This window comes from Xiphophorus couchianus, chromosome 24, assembly GCF_001444195.1.
Source record: "Xiphophorus couchianus chromosome 24, X_couchianus-1.0, whole genome shotgun sequence".
Classification (NCBI taxonomy): Eukaryota; Metazoa; Chordata; class Actinopteri; order Cyprinodontiformes; family Poeciliidae; genus Xiphophorus; species Xiphophorus couchianus.
In genome coordinates, this window is record NC_040251.1 from 2,062,256 (window position 1) to 2,085,349 (window position 23,094).

The window sequence follows — 23,094 nt, forward strand, 5'->3', positions numbered from 1 at the left end:
AATTTGTTTGAATGAAGTTTAATGGGATACATCTGAATTTTTGTAATTACGTTCAGCAAAAGGAGACCTGTCTTACCTGGACGCAGTCAACTCATTTTTAAAGTCAGTCATATGAAGTAATTCAATATGTAAAGTTCTGCTAAAGGCTGCTTGTATCATCTTGATAAAATGTAAAAATTACCCTATTGGACTTGTTAAATTTTAATCTTTGAAGGAATTAAAATGTGTTTTTGTCAAATTAACTTAATGTTGTCTCTTTTTTTGTAATTACAAATTGAAAACGATTTTCTAAATACACATTTAAAATATGCTGCATAAACTAAAATTAAAGTAACAAAATGTGGTAGAAAATGAGAATATTCAGAACAGAACAGGAAGTGCTTTTATTTTGATATGCTTGCTGTATCCAGAAGTGGTTTTGAAACAACGCAGCTAGCTTAGCAGAGAGAGAATAACAGAGGTACGTTACGTTTTTTTGGTTGAACCAAAATTACCCGAAATAATTGAATACAATATTCAGTCGGTCATTCATATGGTCATTATTATAAAGCTAAATCTAACATTAACACTTTGTTATGAGCCATTAACATCCTATATTCCACTTTGGAAATAATAATCACGCGCATCCTTTCACAGTAAAACATGCAGCAGGCTGTAGCTCCATTTCGCCTTTCTTTTAATTGTCATTCGATAAAAACCTGCGACTTCTGTGCAGTGGTTCCAAACTCTAATACTTGAGAGAAAATGTCATGAAACTTTTAGACATTTCCCTGCTTCTACACACTTAAATTAAATGGCTAAACTTCACTACTATGCAGTCCAGCTCTGCTAATGAACCGATATTGGAGCCAGGTGTGCTGAAGCGGTGACGTCAGGGCAGGTGTTACATCTTTTTCCGTGACGTACGAGGCACGGTTACATTTTTAGACCATACTTTCCCATGTACCTTGGCCTTTAAGAAGAATATGCCACCCCAAAACCATAAGCTTAATTAATTTTATGGAAATATAGCCGGTCATGGAAAGCATGATAATGCTTATCATACATTGTCACTGTTTATACACCTATAACAGCCATAATATTAGCGGCCAGATGTAATCTTTTATTCTTTGGAGGAAGGAGAGAATCAGCAGAAACAGCTTGTTTAAAATATTTAGTATTTTACTGCAAGTTACAGTGTGGTCACAATGTATGATAAGCGCTATCATATTTTGTGACTGTCTTTCCATAATATTAATTATGCTTACACTGGCATAGCATACTCCAAGTGGAAATGCCAAGAACTTTATTTACTGCAGGTAAGAAATTTTCTGCTAACTTTTTAGCAGAATCTTACTTAAAAAATCAAGGCTAGCTAAGTAACATTTTTTGTTGCTGGATTTTGAGGTTCTTAACGATGTTAAAATAAAATAAAAAGTGCATTTAATGGATATTTTATACTTGCTGAACTAAGGTTCCATTAAAATCTTAAAAAGCAACTTAAAAAGAGAAGCCGAGGCCAAAACTACTTTCGTAATGGTGTGAGTAATCATTCCCTTTGTGAAAATAACCATCAAATCCAAATTAAATGTTGTTTTCAATGTTTAAAGTGAGCATAAGACATTCCAAGTCAGCTTCATCCTCCATTGTCATGATCCTGTAGGACTTTTGGTTTTAGTTTTTGGCTCATGCGTTGACTGTGGTTATGTTCTTTGCTCCATTTGTTTCCTCGTTACACCTGAGTCATGTATGGTCTTGTATTTATAGCCACTCATGTGCTAAACTACCCTCTTGTTTTTCCCTGTATTTGCTTGTGATAAGTCATTCCTTCTTCATCCACCTGTTTGTGTTTAGCTCAGACACAGCAGCATCTCATGACATCGGGGTTCAACTAATCTGTTGAAGACATCATGAGAGTTGTCTTGTGAAGGTAAGATGCTAACTTAATTGTTTAATAGAACCGCTTTTTATTCAAATTTCACATGTCCATTTGATCTGTTTCACTTGAAATGTTGTTTTCTTTTTCTCCTGGAGTCACTGTTTTGTCTTTTTTAGAAATCTAGTTAATTTTTTTTTTTTTTTGCAAAAATTCATGATCATCATTTATAATTACATTTCTGATAGTATTTCCTTTTTATGCTGGGTACCTAATTTGCTGTGCCTTACTAAAGTGTGCACAGACCTTTATCTTTTTCTTTTTTTCTGTCTTTACAACTGGAAATGTCCGTGTTTTTATTGGGGTTTTATGTCATTGTCAACAGAGGTTAATGCATAATTATCAAGTGAAAAAAAAAAATTTTTTTTTTTTAATGAATTGAAACAATGCACATTCATTCCCATTTTTCTGTGCAAAATAACTCCAGAAAATCTGATTCTTGTCACAGACTCAATTGAATTTATGTCTTTGAAAAGCTTGCGTATGTTCTGGGTTGTCATCCTGGAGTCACGTTTGAGCTCCTAGAAAGAAAATACCCCACAGCATGATGCTGCCATCATGAAGTTTTACAGTAGGAACTCTTAGTATTTTAGAGAAACCAGAAAAAAATCATTTGAATGTGAGTTTACTTCTCAGCAGATGAGAAGCAGCTCCTTTTTGTGAATCCATGACTTGAAGGTCACTGAAAGCAGCCAGAGCTGCACGCACTTGTTTTTAAGCCTAACCCTGATAAAGCTCCAAAAACGGGGGGGAGGAGAGGAGGAGGAAAGTTCCTCGCCTTGAAACATCCAGGCCTTTCACAGCGGGGGAAGATAACAGGCGATAGCAGGCGAGTGAGTTTCGTCAGAGCCCCAGTCGGAGTCGGCACTATCGACAGCTGGACTGACGCCATGTGTATGCGAGGAGTTCCTCCTGTGTGAATGTACATCTGTGCATGTCCGGGCGGGTGTTGGAGCATTCGCGCAGCAGCTCGAAGCCTTCTGGACAGGGCCGAGGGTGAAGGGGAGCGCTAACACACTCTCCTTGTCAGCGGCAAGGGTAATTACTCCTGGCTGAAATTACTCAACATTTGTTTATAGGCTCCCCTGAGCTCACTGTAAATAGATTGTCTGCTCAAGTCCAATGCCACAGAAAGCGGTTGTCCCCAGCAAACACATGCAGAGGTTTATATTCTCATCACTTTTATTCCACACATGCAGAGTCTCGCTTTCTGCGAAGTCGGCTAGCTGCCTTTTGTAGTCCAGCTGGACGGTTTCTTTGCTGAACATCTTGTTTCTTTTTTTTTTACCCGTCACATAACTTTGTGCGTGGTCGAGTTTATTCTCTTAATCGAGTATTGATCTCTGCCTCCATCTTCTTCCATCCGTGCCTACAGTAGCTGAAATCTTTTTAGCATGCATATGAAGAGAGGAGAGAGGGGAAAAAAAGAAGTGGAGAAAGCAAGAAAAGAAAAGACTAAAGCACTCCCAAGTCAAGGTCCCTCCATATAGTTATTGTATGAGATGGTTCCTGTCAAAAATGACAGTTTGAAACACTTGACCCACAGAAATGAATTTTTGGCCAGGGCCAAATGACAGCCCCCAAAAAGTAATTCCTTCTTTTGAAATGCTGAGGGAGGTGGAGAGTGAAGTGTGGAGAAGAGGAGTGACATGGAGAGCGATAGAGCAAGACAAAGACGTAGCGAAGAAAGGAGAGGATACAACAGGCGCCGGGGAGGCGAGGAGAAGGAGAAGGGAGGGGGATCGATGGGTGTAAAACAATAAATACATCCTTAAATTCCAAAGTAAAACATTACAGCTGCCTGTACGCACAGCAAAGATTTCACCAGGCCATTTCAAATATTCATTTCAAATGATTAATTGTCTAAATTTTAATGCAATTAGTAATTAAAATTTTTTTTTTTTTTGCATACAAAGCTTCCCGCCGGAACCTTTTCTATTTGCACGTTTCTGGTGCTACCGGTAAATGTGACGGACAAGCGACATCTGCAAACATTGATGGACGACAAAGCTGCTTCATTTGGCCCAGTGGGGGTGAACCTTTGTTTGATTGGATGCTGGGAAGGATATTTGCTATGCTAAAAGAAGTTAGCATATAACGGAAGCTATGCAAGCCTAACATAGCTTCTCAATGCTAAACATGTAGCAGCAGCACATATGTCCCAAATGCTAATATTGGCTTGCACAGCCCACATTTCTAAAGAAGGAAAGTGTAAATAAAAAATGCATTTATTTATTAAGGGGAAAAAGTTATTCACAACCAACGTGGTCTTTGTTTCCACATTATTCTCATGTTTTCTGGCTGGAAATGTTTCTAGCATACCAAGAGTTTGCAGCAATAGAATATGGAGGGGCAATGATTTTTTTGTTGTTGTTTTTGTTTTATTACACACAACTGGAGAAATCGCCACTTTCATTCTGATGCTTTTTGAGTGGTATGACAGAAAACCCTAACTTTTTGACTCAGTTAATGCAATGAGGCAACTCAAAACTCCCTTTTTATTTTAAATTAAGAATCTAAAACATAGACACAATATGGTGGTAAAGTTTAACAGACTTCTTAAAAAAAAAATTCACAATAAATAAATCGCCGTTATAATATCCTGAGATCTTTTGGCAAGAAATGTCATCACTTGTCGAGACGCATGAGATTTAGCTCGAATGTAAGTGAAAAAAGGCACTTTTAGAGGAGTGAGTTTAAAGATTCAAAAATGCTAATTCGTTTCAAGTGGATAGGGAAAATAAACGGCTTCAGATAAATCCATTCCAAACCAATCCAGTCGTCGTTTTCATCTCCGAGCGCTCCAAGGTGGAAAACGTCCTTCTGTTTACAATAAGTAATTTGCTAATGATGATTTTGATTGTTTGCTTCTGTACTCCAGCCTCCCAACATATGCTGCTGTTATTGCAAGCTGCCATCCAGGCTAATTTGTCTTAATTACACTGAGTGCGCTTGCTGCCTGCTACCGCCGTCCATTGAGACAGACAGACACGTTAGATAGAGTGGAGGGCGGGGAGCATAACATCTGTCTGCTGAGGAGACACACACACACACACACGCCTTCATAACAGTAACACAGTAATGAAAAAACACACGAATACTAAAGCCAGCATATACGGGGAGATACAAACACACCTCAGTGGTAATAAAACCGCGGTCCAGCCGCATCAACGCCATCCCTCAGCCCTTACCTCCCATGTCCTGCTAATGGCGGCCACCACAGAGGTGACTGTGTGCAAATAGGGCCGCAGCGCCGACGGCCATCCATCACAAGGCCCCGGAGCAACATTACACCGCTCTAATGGCCCACTCTGGCCTTCCTTATGATATTAATCCACCGCCTCACAGCGCTGATTTCATTTGTAAAGTGGTAAGGGGAGAAAAACGTTTTTATTTATTTATTTTCCACGGGGTGCTAACGGGCCTGGATGCAGACACCTTTTTGCTCTCTCACGAAAACACACGGCATAAATGCTCTCGCTCTCACCTTGGTGATGGGAATGTACCTGTTTTTTTTTCTTTCTTTTTTTCTCTTTCTCCTCCAGAGAGTTTAATTACGCGGAGTACCCACAATCCGGCACGCTGCGTACGTCAAACGAGCTCTGCAAGGCAGTAAAAGAAAATTATTAGTATGTAAAGTCCACATTGCAGGCAGAATGAGTGAGTATCAGGAAAATGAGCATTAAAGAGCTGGTGGTGCCTTAGAGAATGAGGATGCACCAATCTCCCAAAGCTTATTTACTTTAAGTAACTCTAAGCTGTCTGTTGGTTTAGTCACACTTGATATTTTATTATAAGAAGAATATTTTATTTCTGCCTGAAACCGACATTTTCTGCTACCCAGCATCTACATTCATTTAGAAAATCACTGAAAACGTCATTTATGTCATAATTGAAAGTACATACATTGCCATTGCAAACAGACTGACATATTTCAAGTATTTGTTTCTACTTGATGATTATGTTGAACAGCTAATAAAAACAAAAAACAATTCAGCCTCTCGGAAAAAGATTACAGTAAATTGATTCATGGGAAGACTGCAGACTTGACAGTTGTCTAGCAATATGTCACTGGTAAAAAGCTGACCATTCACTGAATGCTGCTTCCAAACATGTTAGAGGAAGGTTGAGTGGAAAGAAAAACCAGTGAGAAAGAATGGTGAAACAAGAGGGATAACAGCAGCTCTCAGAGGATTGTGAAGCAAAGTCCATTCAGTTTAATAGGATATTAAATGATTATTATTTGTATTAATAATCTCTTTTGCAAGATAATCCTGGCAGCAGCTCACAGTTTACAGAACATCTACAGCAAAACAGTCATAAATAAATACTTCATTAAGCTAGCAGCGCATATCTTGTCTTTGATTTGCATCGGTGAATAGAGAATCAAACTTATTATTCACAATAGGCTTCTGGTTGAGTATTGTGATTCAAATCTGATTTTTGATCTCAATTTCAACTTTTTGTTTGCTTTTTTGCAGTAAAGTGAGAGCGCACGGTTATAGAGAATGTGTTCTTATTTACATACAGTATATGTTAGAGAATAAAATACGCATATAGAAGTTAAAATATGGAAGAAAGCAGAATGGAGACAACAGATTTACCACAGTTTAGCTCAGAACATCAAACCAAATAATTACTAGCTTAAATTTAAAGTTTTGTTTCTACTTTTTTTCTGAATATTAAAAAGTCCACATCTAATGTCTCTGCAGGTGATGGTCTATAGGTGCCGTATGCAGCTCAGTTTTTCCTGCCCTTGTGTTCTTATGGCTTCAAATTGGCTGGGCAAGTTGGGGTGACTTTGAGCATCTGGGTTCTTTGTTTGTCACTCTATAAATACAGCCACCTCAGGCCTTGTGCTGCTTTGACCTTTTTTTGCCCACAAATGAAGTCACACTAACACTGATTTTACCACAACATGTATTTGTTCAATTTATTTCATGTTGTTTGGCCTGGAAACACACTCGTATTGTTTTAGCGTTAAGAATTAGGTTAACCGTGAACATCAATGCATGTTATTGGGATTTAACATGAAGATTAGCACAATCATATTGCATGATTTCTTAGATTTTAACAAATAAAAAATCTGAAAAGTGTGGCATGCATTTGTATTCAGCCCCAACCATCCAGTTATTTTTTTTGTTTGTTTTTTAGAGGTTTGTCTCTTTCATCTTTCCATATCTAGATGCTGACGTTTTTGCCCAGCTTACAAAATAATGTAAAGCGTCTCTGAAAATGAATTGTTATATTATGCTGCAGATTTTCAGTCAAATTCAGGTCTGGACTTTGATTGGTCCATTCAACCCACATTATTAAGGTGCAATATAAACTTTCTCTGTCTGTGTGTTTTGGGTCGTTATGCTGCAATAGAACCTCTGACCCAGTCTCAATTGTCCTACAACCTCTAACAGTTGCTATGTGCAACTTAGTGATATAAATCTCATTTCTTATATAAGTGGCGTCCTGAGGAAGCCTGTTTGAAACGGGAATATTTTTCAAGAACAGTATTTGTTTGTGATGGTGTGAATGCTGTCATACAGTCACAGCCATATAGGGACCTAAAGAGTAAGTAATAGTTTTTCATTATAATGTTGACCGTTCTAAGTCTTAACAAAAAATATTGCTACATTTTTTAAGTCCATATAGATAACATTTCATCTATTAAATCAAAGTAGTTTTATCTGAATATTCTACCTAATTACATCAATGCAAAAAGATGTTCAACATTTAATCTTAAGAAGTAGCCATTGAATGCCTAGTCAGCCGTTTAATATTTTTGCAATTTGTTAATGGGTTTTATCAATATTTTCTGTCACAGCCGGCGCTATGAAGCCATCTCTTGACACAACCCAACATTTTTATTTGTCAAATTTCCTAAAGTCATCCATTCTCTTCCAGTTTATGACTCTATATTAGGATGAGAGAGAAAAGACGGTCAGAGGAAGCTGCTGTTGTCAGAAAATCCAGGCCTGGTTTTTGTCTTCAGGCATATTGAAGGCAGCTACCAGGCTTTCTGGCAGTATACCGGCTGGGAGGGGGAGTCTGTTGACCCGGGGAGCAGATGGTGGGCTGAGGAGAAGGTCTGCTGGCTGGACGTCAGAGCCAAGACACTCTTTGTTGCGTTTTCTTTTTTAATTCATCAGACCACCACTTGCACAAACTAAACACACACACACACACAGGCAGAGCACATGAATGTCAAAAGCTAAAAGTGTCAACCGAAAAGGACACGGTGAAGCAAGGCTTCACGTTTTTCTCAAATACCATTGTACATTTTGCAAAGGGAACATTTCATAGTCCGACCCTAAAGCTCAGAAACCTCGGATGTTGTCTCTCCTTGTACGTCTCCCTGCGGTGCAAATACACACGCACACAGCAGAACCCTTACTTTTCCAAAATGCGGCGACGAAATAAGAAAAAAAACCTAACTCGTAATTCTGGTTTTTATTTGTTTTATAAATCAAACATTAAGCATACACCAACCACCACCACACCACACAGCTCTACACCTCTCAGCTCTCCCATTCCTCCTCATGCTGTGCTTTAAATTATAAAAAAAAGGCAGTCTTCTGCCCAGCGTAAAAATTTCATCTCTCGCTGTGGCTGAACAGAGCGGCTGCAGACAAGCGGAGGAGTGGAAATGAGGAGAGCAGGGGAGCGCTGATGTCTGGCGTTGAACGTGTTGAGCCAGAGGTCAGCCCAAGTCGGGTGAAACCTAGAAACAATAACACACACTCACACAAACGTATACTACATGTGTGCCTGTAAATTGTTCCGCTCTCTCATTGAAAACCACAGGGATTTAAATACCCCCCCCCACACCCACCTCCCCTGGTCATAAAAAACAAACTTTATGAACACTGAGAGATTTTGATGCCTTTATTAAAGACCCACTACTCTTTGAGTTCTTCTGAGCTGTCTCGTGTGATGTCCATGAAACTTCTTATGTGTTGTGAATACTAATGGCTTGGTGGGCAGTGTGTGTGATAAGTGATGAAACGCCTTTGAATGCCTGCGTTGTCCTTGGCTGACTGGTGGGTGCCGCTCCATTATGGAGATTCGCTTTGCTTTGAAAATTAGTAAAACCTGCCAGGTATCAACAGCCTCAAAAGCTGTGTCTTTAAGCACTCGCCTGTGTTCTTTGTAGCCCTTGAACATAAAAACACCCCCTGCAGACTGAAGACTTACAAGACGCTTAAGTGATATTGATGAGAAAAGTAAATTAATATAAAAGTAAAACGCTTAAAATACAAAACTCAGTTGCCAGGGGTACAGAAAGCTGTCAGGGATGGCCCTGTAGCCTAATGACAGGCTGGGCTCATCGCAAGAGAGAAAACCACAAAGATGGCAAATATTTCTATAGATGCACTTTATAAGAGGATGAAAGACAACAAGCGAGAGAGATGGTACTCTACCGTAACACAGTAGATAAAAGATGTAGTATAACTAAACCCAAGACAGCAGAGACAAGTGGCGGGAGCACTGAAACAAAGGGATGAAGTAGATATAGTGAATGAAACACTGTAAAAAGGAATTAAATATTAGTCAATAAAATTATTTTACATCTGAATAGTTACTTTGCGATATTCTGTCATGGTTAAATTTCATCATCATTTGACTACTTTTTTTGTAGACAATTTAGCTTAAACATTTTTAATTAGAATTTAGTTGGGTGTGTTTGTTCAGTCAGCTGTTGCTCTCATTGGTCCAGTGGAGAACAGTTAAGCCGATATGCTTACCTGAGTTGTTTTTAATGATTATATATACTGCTACAAGACTTGGGACTGAGAAAGCCTCTGTGTTGGAGCAAGAGTTCAACCTTGTATGATGCTTTAGCTGGCTTAGAACCAGTCAGACTGATTGGGTTGAGGCAGTTCAGTTCAATTCAAAAAAGGAAATTAAATGTCGCTATAACTCTCTATAAAGAAGACACTGTTGCTGTATGACAGTCTCATGACATGAACAGTTAAATATCCAGGCAGTAGAGATGATAATTCACAGTAACAACGTTCTGGATGACACTGTCAGTTGTTAGCAGGCACTGTTAATGTGTTTTTGTTGCTCCTCTTTAAATCTTTGTCTGGCCGTGAGGTTAGAAAACTGGGCAGGGAGACGTTGGAGTCAGGGCCGTGATCTTTTCCTAGCTAGTTTAGTGACAGCCCTAAGTCAAATTTGCTAGCACACTTAGCTTCTTAAGCCTGAGACAATGTCAATGTCATAGAATGAAACTTAATAGTTAAACAACAAAGTATTTGTGAAAATAAATGTAAAGAATTTGTGTAGCGTTTTGGCTAATTTCATGATAGCACTACTGCTAAGGTTAAACTCGCTTTTTAACCATGAGGTAGCTTGTGTCAATGTACCACACATTGTAGATGTGGCTGTCAGGGAAAAGGTCTGCATGTCTTCTTGTTAAAATAGGTTAGTCCATCACTTTCATGTGAGAAAGAGGTTTAGTTCCTTACTTGATGAGGACCATTCAGAAAATCCTTTGAATCCAAACCAAACTATCAAATGGATCTTCCAAACCCTTGGACGGATTGACCAAGCAGACCCACGTCAACATTTCTGGTTGAGTCAGCACCAGACTTTTGTCCATTTTTGTAAAAAAAAACAAAACAAAAAATCTTAATATTTAGTCTTGAAGTTAAATAATGAAACTAAAACTAAGCATTAAACCCTTCCTTCAAGTTTCAGAAAATCAAACAATCACTTAAAAATTATTAGGTATTAACAATTTAGATATTTATGTCCCTTTTTAGAGCAACTATTTGGAGTAATTGGTATCAGGGCTTTATGTTGATTATTTAGTTCAATTTATTAAGCTAGTGTGTTTTTTTTTTTTTTTAACTGTTGGTGATCATGGAGCTGATTCTAAACCTGGTTAATCTCTATTACACATTTACTATTGTTTATTTTTTTGCTTTTCAATGTGGGAGGACATAGCTTATGAGCAAATGGATTAGTTGGATTTTGTCACGTTTTGAGGAGAGCAAATTCAATTATGCTTTTGGAGTAAGAACTAAAATAGTTCTCTATAAATAGTTTAACATCCTCAGCAAATGGATCCAAATGGTTACGTTCGGTTAAATTATAACAGTTTGTTTTTTTCAGAGGATTAAAAGTTTGTACGATTGAAGTTAGACAGTGAGGCTGAGGGGGTAAACCAAATATTCCTTGACTTAATGTCTAATTCTGGATCTGAATATTAGCCAGTGAGGTTTTAAATGTAAATATGTCATTATGCTGTCATTACAGTGTTCACATCTACAGGCCCGTGGGTCAGCCCAGCCACTGTTAATTTTGCAGGCAAAAGCTTTTTTCCCCCCCCCTCACTTCCATGCGCTCTTGAAATGTTAATAACTTTCTATTAGTTAATGTAGCGTGACTAAAATTCCGATTAGATATAATTCATTTTAATATCTGTGACTGGCCCGGCCTGATCATTTTCCGCCGCGTTCTCCCGGCCCGCATTACACGATTCTAAATTGGACTCATTTACATTGGCTGGTTAAATCAAGGCCTTCTCTTGCAATTTAGCTGTCATCAAATCAATTTTGTAATTTTCTTTGCTCTTTGAGGTACGACTGTTTCCGAATTGAATAATATCAGCCATCACATTTAATTAGTTGTTATAGCATGTGTCAGGACAAGGGATGCTGCAACACCTCAAATGCAACGAGACAGCTTTAGCAGCCACAACTTGGACCCATTAGATGCAATATTGCATTAGACAAGTGGTAGTCTTTCTCCTTTTAGCTTTAACCATGAACTTTCTAACATTTCTTTTAACAACCAAAGGTTAAGTCCAAGAATGTTTCACTGATAAAATGGTACAATTTAACCAAGATAATAGGCTTAACCATATGAATTTATTTTGGTTTGAGTAGAATTTAAAGGTGATATACTGTATTTTAGAGCCAAGAATGTATAAATATTGAATGTGTGAAACCTAAATGAAACGCATCCATTCCATTCTTTTTTAAGGTAGTGTTGTTCCTTCTCACTCTTTGTAGGAGGTAAGGTGACAAAGGGGGCCACAGGATTTCAGTCAGCATCAAATCGAAACTCTAAGTTGGAAAATTTACCAAGCCATTTATTTATTTCTCTGTTTTTCCAATTTTGGCAAGATTAGTCCTCTATAGCACAAAGGACCTTCTAAAAACTGAGTTTTGTAGAAATGAAAACTATCCAAAAAAGGAGATGGAGGCAAGAGCAAAGAAAGAGATGATGCAACTTAGAGAGACAATATTGCAAATAGTTTAGATTATCTCTGATGCTGAATCAGCAAAGACAGAGGTCATGTGACCAACTATTTAAGAAAATAAAGAACCACAGATGCAGCTGTAATAACCAATACAGAAGAAGATATAAAGTGATCGTAAACGTCTTCAGCTAAAGTAAGACTGTGTCAAAGCATGTTCTTGATTTTGAATAGTTTGAATAGTTAATCTCACTAGTAGTACAATTTCTTTCTGAACGGGTATCCCTGTTTACGATCGGTCTTTCCTTTAAGCCCTGTCTTAGTGGAGCAGATGAAACCGGTCAAGTGATGAGGAAAAGCATCCAAAAAGACAACAAATTAGATCTATGTGTTGGACAATATAAGATCCGGGGTCAAGCTCAAATGTAAGGTCCGCTGTTTATTAGCAACAACTACCTCAAGGTTAAGTAGAAGCCTTTCTCGCTAGTAACTTAACCTTAGCATTAGCGCTGTAGCTAACCTAGCTAAAGCTGGACTTCTCAAAAATGTTTCTTCCAACGCAGACTCTTTCACAACCACACGCCTCATGGTAGTTCTTAACTTTTAATAAAAATAGTCATGCAAAATACATTGCATGTAAATATATTAATCTTGTTCTCTGGTAGACACCACAAACATAAGAGAATAACTAACCCTTAATGATACCAACACATTTTGTTGAATTTCAGTTTAAATGCTAGAATTTGTCCACTATTGAACATGGCGTTCACAAGCTAGATTCAAATATATAAATGGCTAACATTTTATACTTCCAAATTGACTTTTTATGGTGTAGAAGAGTTTGAACAATCAGCCATAGATTTTATATGGTCTGGATGAAGAGTCTCACCTGGTCCCTTTGGAAAACGATGATTAGAGTTGGATGTGCAAAGGGTGTTTGGTGAAACCATGGTGGGTGAGCCAGTGTAGTGTGTAGCGCTCCCATGTGGCATTGCTCAATGGTGACTGAACCATAAGAACAGAGGGACAGAGGGCTGCCCACAGCAGGGTCTCTGGGATAGCTAAGTCTTCTCCAGAGGACCACTGCCTTGGGTAAGTGGTGATGTCGCAACAGATCAGAGGACTGCCAGGCTTTTAAGGGTAAGGTTGAGCAGGCAGAGTGTTGGGAGAAGGTAAGACGATGCGGTGGGAGAAGTGGGTCAACCCGAGGAAGAGGGTTCTGGGAATTTGAGGGCAGATCACAGTTGGAGTAGATGTGATTAGAAAGGATTCCCCTTTGACTCAAGGACTCCAGGAGAATTACACACATCCCAACCATTAAACACAGTAAAGATACTTGTTACTTTAGCCCAAATCTAATAAGCCAGTAATAATTGGAGTAGGACTGTAGCTAATCATAATTTTACTAATCAGTTTTACTCATTATTATTCAGATAACAGAAATTGTCACATTATGCAGATTTTACTTGAGCCTTTTTGATACAATATTAAAATGTCATAAAGTATGCAATTAAGCTAATTTAAAGAATCTCTTTCTTAGATAAAACATTTAATTTCCTAACATCTATAAACATGGCATTCCTTTAGTGAACATTTGATCTTTTGTCAAAATTGTAAACATGTGAATAGTTCAGCCCAGTTTTCTTTTTTGGCTTAAAATGTTTAATAATTTTCTCTTCTTCATGGCCTTTTTTAAATACTGTATATGCCAGTTACTGATTAATTGCTCTGCGACAGACTGGCGACCTGTCCAGGGTGTACCCCGCCTCTCGCCTGCAACGTAGCTGGAGATAGGCACCAGCAACCCTCCCGACCCCATTAGGGACAAAGGGAGAACAGAAAATGGATGGATGGATGGATGATTAATTGCTTACTAAATTAGTTGATTATTTCAATAATCAATTAATTTGATTAACTGTTCCACCTCTTGATCGGACTTACAAAACTTGCACCCTAAATGTGCACTGCATTGCGATTACAGACATCGATGTGTTTTGTAATGTTTATTGTGATAGAGCAACACAAACTACTGCATGATTGCACCATTTTACAGTTACGTTTGTGGTTGTAACGAGGTTTAAAGAGTGTGGTTTCCCACTTCCTGTTTTTCCAGCACCTCTAAGCTTTTCTGAATGGGGATGCACTTCTGCTCAATAAAGCACTTGGGGGGGAGATTTGCTAGCTAAATCTCCCTAGGCTGAGATACATATCAAAGCCACAAATGTCAAATGAGATAGCAATGTTGCTGCGCTGGTAATCCACTAGCTGCTGTAGGTTTAAGCAACTTTAAATGGATCAGAGCTCCTGTAGGTTTTGGTGAATATTAAAGCAGGTCAAATATGTACTTGATGCTAAAGTCCTGAAAGGAAAGAAGAGCGAGATACACACACACACAAAAAAAAACAATACCTGAAGCTCAACTTTTCTTTTGAGGACTTTTCTCCGCTTCCGAAAATAAACAAACCAGTCTTTTAAGTAGGATCACAGAGAGCTAAAAAAACTACAGCCTCTGTCCCTTCATATTTTTTGTTCACCCCTTCCTCCCCCCTCTTCCTGTCAGCGTTGCATAGAGAGCGGCTGATGTTTTAATCATGGCCGCAGGGCTCATTGTGATGTGCAGCCACCTCTGGGGTCTCTAATTGTCTCAGGCCAGGCTGGCTCTGCTGATCACCCTACGTCTGGAATGGCTAATGACTCACAGTGAGGTGGAGAAATAGAGATGCTTCATATAGAGCCCTTTCAGCTTGTTGTGTGTGTGCTCACCTGTTTTTGTTGTGCATGTGTGGTTTTTTTTTTTTTTTGATAGCCGTGTGTGTTCAAGCACAATCATTCACTGTGGGCCTATGTATGTAAGCACATAATGGATCAGAGAATTAACTGCACACAGCTTGATTACCACCTCTCCCCAATCAAGGCCAACATTATCAACCCTGGTTTTCTCTCCAAAGCTCTGTGCTGCTGTCAGCCTTTGTAAGACTGATTTAGGTGGCACACAGGGTGCTTTCATAAGTTTATACAGTAAATCTACAGAACACTATTACAACAAAAAAAAGAGTACATTTTCAGCTCAGGAATCGTACATCAGTTCCGGAAACTGCAGGCAATTTTTTCAAACGCTGCTTGGGCGATGCATGCTGGTAAAATCAATAACTTCAACATACACAAGTAATAAATCCACAACTTTTAGATACATAAATTGCTGAAATCCCTTTACAATAATAGAGTGATTAACCTAAATTGTAAATTAAACCACTAAAAGAGAACAGGTTTACTATAGCATCTTAAGAGCTTTTACTATTGACCTTTTTCCTATGTTGTTACACTACCATAAACATCAATCTTATTCATATTTTTAAATTAATTTTTAATGTGGTGTTGATTCGTGATGAACTTTTTTCCCTGCTGGGATGAATAAAGTAATTCTAAAAAAAAAAAATTGGTTGGACTAAGATTTTTGGACATAGATCATAAATTTTTCATCAGGGTTAATGTCAGGGTAATTTCAGAAACTTAATGTTATCTTCTTTTTAATTATTCTAAAACCAATTTTGAATAGAAAATGTTGAAATATGGTGACATGGACCAAAAGGAAGCCAAAAAAGAACAAAAATTAACATCTTTAAGCATGAGTGTAGATTGCAGCTGCCTACATCAATGGTCAGACTTTGCAAATAATAAGATATTGGACCTTAATGACAAAAGAGCAGTGTTTTGAGAGGGACTGTTCTGCTTCACTAGTGTTGTATTGCAAGTGATGAAGGACAATTTGTTCCAAATTGTTCAACTTTTCCTCAAATCATTAGATTTTAAAACAAGCATCATTTTGTGCTCCAAAATGAAATGAGCTCCACCATTTCTGATAAGAGTAGTTAAATATCCAGGTAGAATTTTACAAAGAGCTTGCTGATGGCTGGAGAAAAACTATGGAAAACTATGGCTTCTTTACAACTCAACTCATTGTCACTATGCGAAGACAATTTTATTTTCCAGTTTGGAGTTCGCCATTTCAGTTCCAACATGACATCTAAGACAAGGCTCATTAGGATATGACTGAACAAGTCTTGTAAATCATGTGGAAAGCATTCTTATGTAAAATGAAGCTGTGGTAAAGGGTGGGCCAATGCCAGGTTAAAGCATTTTAAGAATGGCATGTCAATAGAATTCATGTTCATAAAGGTAAGACACCCAATACCAGGCCTGTTGCAATAACACATTTTACTGGGTGATGAATCCTCCCAAAAATGATTGCAATAAGCAATAAATTTTGAGACAATTTTCAAGTAAAATATTGATAATGCCATAATAATCCAAGTTTGGCCTCTCAAAGACCAACAAACTAATTTTGTACAGAACACACCACACTGGAACTAGAAGACATTTTAAATATCAAAAAATAAAACATAACAACCTAAAAACAATAAATCAAAAGAAAATAAAAACCACACACAACCAAAACCATAAATAAAATGGATTATGCAGTCTAAACAAGATTGCCCTTCAAAACAATATCAATCAGAATGGAAATTGAGCTCATTTTAGTCCATCATTTGTTTAACTGAATAACTAATCATTGAAACAGGCTTGCCCAATACATTTGGGCAATATAGGAATATATTTGAACCTGTATGGATAATTCTGAGCCTGTTTTTCCATTTTCTTCCCAAGTTTGTTGCACTGTAAACACCGTAACATCATTTGAACTTGGAAAAACATCACAAAACAACTTAACAGCTAAATCCTGTAGCGAATATGTTGCTTTATGAATGATACATAACATACTTCTTCATGAGATCCTGGCCTTAATCTCCTTGTAAGCTCCAAGTGGCACCCTGGGTCCGCATGGCCGGCCCACGGATGATGTGGACTTAAGGTAAAGAGGCAGATTGCTTATGTTGCTGATTGTACACCTGTGGATAAGGCTTTCAGGTGCTGCAGACAGAGAGCGGTAAGCCCCCCTCCCCCAGCGGCCCATGATGATAACACGCTAATCTCCCTCCTCCTGCTGCCTTTCATACAGTCATAAGCATTCCTCATCATGCACTCGCGGGCTGCAGTTGTGAAAAACGGTGAATCACTTCATAGTCTAAAGTTTGAGTGTTCTTCAAACTAATCTATGGAGAAATCAAATGGGTCGGAAAAGCTTGAAAAAGTCACAATTCTTATAATAAACTAACTTTAATTCTTTTTTTCTTTTTTGTTTTTAAATGATCATGCATAGATAGTAGACATAGGTACTGAAGCACTTTGTTAGACTGTCAAATAATTTAAAGCAGCGCTCAAGTGTAAGACCCTGAAAATTAATAAGCAGACTCAAGTCTTGCTTAATAACAAAGCACGTCTCCTGCTCCCTTCCCTCTATTCGCTGCCCTTATTTGCATACAATCTGAATGCCTGGAGCGCCAACAATGGCGGGGTCAGTGCCGCCGGATGGGGTCAGCTCTGAGGACGGCTTGGCAACACGCTCTGTATGTGTCTTTGCATACTGTAGGAAATCTATTGTGGTGGGAAGCTAAGTGGCGTTGAATGCCAGTGGTGGACCTTCTTGAAAATACAAAGCATGGCCTCGCCAATGGTGTTCTGTTCCATTTTGCCTTCTGAAGTGGCAATCCAAGTGTTTAACCCCGTAGAACATTATCTCTCCTGCTCCTCCGATGAACAAGGTGGCCGGCACTCATCACCTAAAAAGAAAAAAAAAGTGAGAAAAAAAAAAATCTGTTCTGACGGACTGGTCTGTCCTGTGATAATCCAAATCCACTTTTAGAGCGCTGATAAGACAACCTATTAAATGTAATTATAAAAAGGGTGGTGTAAATTGTTAGTGCTGTGGCTATCTTCAGAATGCCTTAATGTCTGGAAATAGCCCGGGTGATTTAAATCATTTTAGCATTTCCTTGCAATTAGCGTTCGCATAATAATACTGAAGCTAATTTCGGCAGCACGTTTGACATTATAAATGTAATTGGCTCCCATTCACATCCCCACTGTGACACATCTATCAAGCCTAGTGGGCGACATTTATGTGTGTTTGTGCGGCTGTGTGTATGCTCACTGTAGCATGAGAGTGCCTCATAACCAGTCTGTTGTCTTTTTTTTTTTTTTTAGATTATTTTTATTTTCCAATAAAAATCTTATCAGTGCGCATTTGATATAAAGACTCGCAGTTGATTGTGTTCCCTCTTTTAATTAAGCATTCTCAATAAAAATAAGAATTTACAATGCTTTCTAATTACACTTCTTAGGTGACCTATGTAACGACTGGTTCCCAATGAAGGCCATTAATTGGCCTGTCATAGTTCAGTTGGAGGCTGTTGTGGCACCGTCCTTTGCATAGGCGTGCCAGCATGACCAACATTACTGAATGCTCATTTATATATATATATATATATATATATATATATATATATATATATATATATATATATATATAAGCACCAATAACAGCTAAAATGCTATTAAAGTGGATGAGACATGGCTATGCTGCTGCTCCCTTTAATTTGAGCCCCTGACTGGAGGGCTGTGCAGACTGCTCTCTGGGGAAAACTATTCCCCAACTGGCTACAACATATGTTGTGACTGCACACACACATATACACCAGTACGCGCATACAATGCTTAATATATCCACACACACCTGCTAATTTCTGTTCAAGTGTGATGCTTTCTTTTAAGCAAAAGTGACTTGTAAAAGTTTTTTACGTTTTCATCATAGAACAATAAACTTCAATAGTCCATTGGACGAGTTGGCGAGTCTGTTACTTTAAGAAATTAAAGATTTTCATCTGGTTTGGTGAGAAACGAACTTGAGACGTTTGGATATTCAGAAAACAAAAATTCCTACGGTGAAGCAAAGTGGTGGCAGCAAAAAAATGGCTGGTCAATATGGACTTTATTTATTTTATTTATCATGCTACTTTATACTTCTATTGTTATAACAATAAAACTGACGATAAGAACTTTTTATTAATACTTTTTTTTAGTTAACTCTAGCAATCAAGCACAAATTCTGCTCTTGAAAAAATTGTAATGCACTTCTTTTGGACACTAGCCACATAATGGAGTGTGATTTGCATCATTAAGCTGTTCACAGTAACTGCATTTAATTATGTTTTAGAATTTATTGTTCTTATTGATACTCTCAATAAAAAAAACAGTGGAAAAATAGTAAAACGAACAATACGGACAGTTTTAGGGGATTAAAAAAATTAATTGACATTTATTGTGACAACAGTAAATCTAAATTCTTATAAAAATTGTATCACGATAGATGATAAACAATGCCCACCCCAATATAAAATGGTACGTTTTTTTCATCGGATTATTATTATGAAAAAACTTATGATGAGGGGGGTAAACGTCAAACTTTCAATTATGAAGAAAACATTTGAATGTGTCTTAAAGAGATTTCTTATGACGGACCAGAAAAAAGTAGTGCGTGATCATGTAAAAAAAAGATAAGATACAGTCTTACTGGACTTGAAGCTTCTGTGAAATCCAGTTTTCAAGTCTTGCGACAAAGTCTATTGGATTCAGGACTGGACTTTAATAAAACCATTCTAATAAATTAATATGCTTTTTTTTCTCAAATTTGTAGCTCCATCCATCTTCCCATCTGATCAGCACAGCTTCCCAATTCCAGGAGATTTTACCTTCTTACTACTTATTGAAACACACATACAACTTCACTTTTAAGAACAGCTTTGTGTTGGTCTTTCTCATGGCAGCTCAACAAAATACATTGCAGGGATTGTAACATGGGAACATTTTAACTAGTTAAGAGGATTGGAATGCATTTGTGAGGCACTACATGCTCATATACCAGAGGGTAAACTTTTGCTGATGATTTTATTGCTCATAAGGCAGTACTTGCATGGCCGTTCATAACCACACACACCCATGTAAACACAGCATTTGCAAGGCAAAAACACTCAGCTGCAGCTTAATAAATCTATTATTAAAGGACACACTAGCAGTGCAGAATAAACCAAGAATGTATTCACATATAGTTGTTTTTGATGTGTTTTTCTCAATAGCCACACTAGTTCAGGGACAACACAAATTGCTGGCTCCTTGTGAGTAAATAATTTTTCTGCACAAGAGCACATCTTTCACCGATTTATATCCTCCAGAGGCGTATTATTCTACAGAAATGAATAGGGAAATAATGCAGGAAAATTTGAATAAAAGGCAAGGTAAGCTTTTGATACAAGGTAGAGCCCTCTGAAAAGCAGTGGCTCTTGATTATTTGGTAATTTCAGGCCACTTTGTTGACAGAGGCTAGCCTTGCAAGGGTTAACAAAGCTGCGTTGTTGCCATATGAAAGTTGTTATGTTTAAGGGCAATCTGTGACCAAGTTTTCAAATGAAATGAATGAAAGAATGGAAGGTTATTTTTCTTGGATGGACGCCAGTTTTTAAGTAGCACTCCTTGCTCAGCTAAGCTCAATTCTAAAGGACTGTCTTTTATTTGGGATTTGAATGGAGCTCCAATGAGTGGACGTCAATCGATTTTAACCAAAGGACGTGAATAACTTGCTTCTCACAGAGTGTCGAGGAAAGGAAATTGTGAAAAAAACATGTTTCAGTGTAGAACCAATTAATATTGATAAACATTCAAATCCCACCCTTGTTGTGCTGTCTTTACTCTCAGAAAAACAGAGAACCAATTAATTATTTCTAATGTGCATATGCTTGGACTCATTTCAGGATCATGTTTCAGTAACGTAGATTTAATGGACTGGTATTTAGAGAAAGGCTATTCTATACACAAGTAATGCCATTATCTACTAAAATAACCTTGAATAGATCCTGATTACATTTTGTTCCTTTAGGTTAGACATACAATTCACATATCTTTGCATGCAAATGGACATCGGCAGAGTTTCCATACTGTTCTATATTTCCTTGACATTGACGAAGACAAGTGTTTAGTCTACAACAAAGAGTCCGACTTCCCATTTCTGAGTCTCAGTCCTTGGTTCTCAATTGGTATGAGGAAGATTTTTTTCCTCTCGACAAGGGGTCAGATTTTATCTTAAGTAAATGTCTTGGGCTCCTATTCTTGAGTGATGATATGCTTGAGCAAGAAATAGACAAGTTGGGCCAAAGTTTTCGTAGTAACATAGATCCTGCAGCAGTTTGTAGTGGTGGGAAAAAAAACAGAATTATGCCAAAAAGTACTACTTCTGATTTTCTGGTCTGTTTTTGTTCCAACCCTCACTAGTCACTGTGAGATATGGATCCTGCCTGAAAGAGCCACATCTCTGCCCAGCTTTTTTTGGGCCAAAGTTGAACAGCTGATGTGTGTCGGTGGAACGTTTGCCTGCTGCATTGGACCAGAAAGGAGCAGCGTGTGTTCAGTGTTTTGGTCCAACAGTACGTAATTCCTCTCGCAATTGCTCCTTACAACTATTCATCCTGCTCTCTTTTAAAGAAACCGGCTAATGGAAGTTGAGTAGTTGAGGCTGTTTTCTGCATAAACACCCATGAATTTTTGACCAATCACACATTCGTATTGCTAGAACAGAAGGATGAAACGCTTGCCAAAGGGGTTGTGGCAGGAGGCTGAGAACAAAATTACGCAATTTTCTACACGCAACTGGGAAAGAGAACAGATTTTGGCACGTCAGTCTTACCATATTTCTTGGTCGACGGCTTGAATTGTTCCTAAAAGAAGAGCCTTTGTTTTCAAATAACGCCATGAATAGACTTGGTGTCCAACTTAGAGTTATTTTAGCATGCCATTAAGTTAGTTTTATCACCTTCAAACTATTATCATGTGATATTAGTATAACTTTGACATATTTGATCATTTATCTTTGGTCGGTAACCAGAGAAATGACACTGGTAAAATTCTGTCTGTTTTTCTTAGTTTAATGTCCCACTTTGATGGATATTTTTTCTTACTGTGGGTATAATTGTGTTTTATAAATAAAAAATATATTTTATAAAACACTGAAAAGACATCTAGCAGTGTTTCTTTGACTTCCACTTTCACTCCCAGATGGGAATTGTGACACTGTAGCCACTTTTCCATAGCGCCAACTGTGGAAAAGTTTTCAAGTAGTGAAAGAACTTACCAAATTCTTTAACATGGTAACTTGTAAGCTGCTGTGCCCTATTTTGATTTTTGAAACGCAATGTATACATATATCCTCCTATACATTGTGACAAAAATGGTCATTTTTATTTTTTGTCATGTGAGAACTTGGGAAAAGAACATGTAAAGCATTTCTGGTCAGAGGAAATTTCTGACATAAAAGCAAAATGCTGTGAAGAGCAAAACAATCACATTATTTCCACCGTTCATTGATTTTTACATTGCTTCACACTTTATGCTTTGTCAGTGCGTTTCAGACATAAAGCTCTTTGGTGGCGCACCGTTCCCTTATTTTCCGTTTGCCACCCTTTAACAGACATCTATTTAGAAATCCTAAACTCCTTTTTAAAAATGATTATTTCATGTAGTATGGCTTTTAATATGATTCTGTCAATAGCTTGGTGAGAATGTGTCTGAGTCATAGTCCAATCACCAGAGCAAGGTATATTTCTAAAACCCACTGATATTTACAGTCTCAGTGTTTCACAAACATCTATAGGAGTAATCCTATAGTTTGTGATCCAAAACAACATGCTGTGGGGCACCTCTATAGCCCAACTGGTACAGGTCACCCTCCCTCAAACAGAAAGCAGAGGTCTTTTGAGGCAGTGAAACCACGCTGTCCAAGGTGAACTAGTTTCAGAGAGAAAAACAAACGACACGCGCATCTCTCTTCGCTGCACGGGCAAGAACGGGATTTAGACCTCCTGAATGAAAGCCAAACGTCATTTATTTCTTGTAGTGAGGAAACGAATCAAATCATTTGTCATCAGTACAAAAGATTATCTTAACAAGATGTTCCAATATTTTATGTCAAATCTAAAAAACTCATGTCAAGCACACAGATGGTTGCCATGTTTGTTGGATATTGTGAAAGCCC